The sequence below is a fragment of the Pinus tabuliformis genome, chromosome 3_1, assembly GCF_031772625.1.
Source record: "Pinus tabuliformis cultivar Carrire ecotype Pingquan chromosome 3_1, CPIR1, whole genome shotgun sequence".
NCBI lineage: Eukaryota > Viridiplantae > Streptophyta > Pinopsida > Pinales > Pinaceae > Pinus > Pinus tabuliformis.
The window spans coordinates 367,832,037-367,834,251 of NC_142301.1; the positions used below are offsets into that span (position 1 = coordinate 367,832,037).

At 32.0% G+C, this 2,215-nt stretch overlaps 1 pseudogene; it reads left to right on the forward strand.

The window, feature by feature from the left end:
• Positions 1-470: 470 nt before the first annotated feature.
• On the forward strand, positions 471-1,032 carry LOC149187230 (dirigent protein 21 pseudogene; annotated as a pseudogene).
• The last annotated feature ends 1,183 nt before the right edge of the window (positions 1,033-2,215 follow it).

Genomic DNA, 2,215 nt, shown 5'->3' on the forward strand with positions numbered 1-2,215 from the left:
GACGAGGTAGCGTAAGAGACCCGTTACATATTTGTATTTAATTTAGGTATCAGTATCCAACAACCAACGAAGATGTGACACTCCAAAGGTTCTAGTTCTTAGACCAAAGAATCTCATACATGTATACGAAATCTTCGTCGGCGATCTTTTTTGGATGGAAAAACGAATTGAAGTCTGCCATCTGTTCTAGCACGCGATGGTAAAGTCCATTGGTTCACGTTATAGGGCAGAAAATGTTGCCTTCAAACAAGAAATTCCATGCCCACCACAAAATAACAGTAGAAGTACGACAAAATAACAGTAGAAGTTGCTACAAGGTCGTGGCAACCCAAGACAAAATAACAGTGAAAATGCAACAGTGGCCCCCAAGATAAGCGTGTTCATCACGGGCATCTGCAATATAATATTGGGGCTAGCCTTTCATCACCATACACATTTATTCTCTTCTCCTGGGCGTTGAGGCATTTTATTTTGGTGAGAGAGCGAAAATGGGTTATTTTGCAGCAACTATCACATTCACCATCGTACTGTTGTTGGCTTACCTTAACATAGCGGAGGTAGAGGCAAAACCGAAATTAGGGCTGTTGAAGGTAAGCCACCTGCATTTCTATTTCCACAACTTACTGGTGGGTACAAATGTGACGGCCGTGGAGGTGGCGTCTGCTCCCGCAACCAATTCTTCGTTTACTCAGTTCGGCATGGTTAGGGTTATGGACGACTGGCTTACCGAAGGGCCCGAAGCGACCTCCAAAATGGTTGGCAGAGCGCAGGGTATCTACGTTACAACTCCTAATGGTAACGACGTTTGTGTTTGAGAGCGGGAAGTACAACGGCAGCACCCTTGCAATTGTAGGGAAGAATGCGGTTTTGGATGATGTGAGAGAAATGCCCATCGTCGGAGGAAGCGGATTGTTTCGGCTGGCTCGCGGCTACGCACTCGCCCGCACTCATTCTTTCGATCTAAAATCCGGCAATGCAGTCGTTGAATACAACGTTAACGTCCTCCATTACTCGTCCCCGCCTAGGATATAAATTATTATACCTGGTGGGCATGGGCTATTATAAATTAAGAACGGCCGTAGAGGTTTGAGGGTTTATTGTTCGGATTCCAGAAATTGTCAGGCAGAAAATGTCTTTTTGTCAGAGCATATAAGAGAAATCTTGTGAGATTGGATGCCATTTCATCATTTTATATTATCAGTCATAAAATACATTATATAAACTTTATTTTGATATCATATGTTTTCGGTGTAGATTATAGCTATAAAGTGCCCTCTTAAACTATTTATTGTGATATGACTGGTTCAAAGAATAACTAACTCGAGTAGTATACTTACACGTTATAATTTTTTTAAAGGCGTTTTTTTAATTTATATTAAAATAATATTTTTTTTATTATTATTATTATACATAATAGTATACTCTATATATATATCTTTAATTTTTTTAATTTGGAAGGTGGTGTCTAAGAGGAACAAAGAAGACAATTTATTTTCAGGGAGATAAGTTTTATGTGTAGGTTTACTTATCACATTTGTGTTTTTCCAATATAAATAAATGTTTTTTCCAATATAAATAAATGTTTAAGGTATATGGAAAAATAAAATTTTATATAAAAACATTATTATTATTATTTAGTATGGGAAAATTAAAATTCTATAGAAACATTTTTATTATTTCATATTTTAATGTTTTTATTAAAGATTTAGTACATTTTTATTTATCTAAATTTTAGAATAGTGAAGAAATTTGTTTCTTATTTTAAGTATTTAAATATATTGGTGAATAATAAGTAACTTATATTTCTTAATATTTATTTTTTAAATGTTATGATAATTTACTATTTTTTTAAATATAATGTTGGGAATTTTTGAGATTCAAAGTTTTATATTTAGAATTATAAAGTGAATTTTATTTATAACATTACATCTTATATTTTGGGGTGAAATTCAATTTTGATATATTACAATAAAAGACTATTTTTTAAATTTTTATTGGTGTATTGTTATATATAAATTAAGATATGATTTTTTGAATCTATTTTAAATTTTAAGTATAATTTAGTTTGTAAACATTATAATATTAATTGATGACTTTTTTAGATTTTTAATTATTAGATAATTTTTTATTAATAAGTGTTAAACTCATAAAATGTAAATAGTAGATTGGATAAATGTATGACACGTTTTTATTCAGAAATATGTATATATTAATA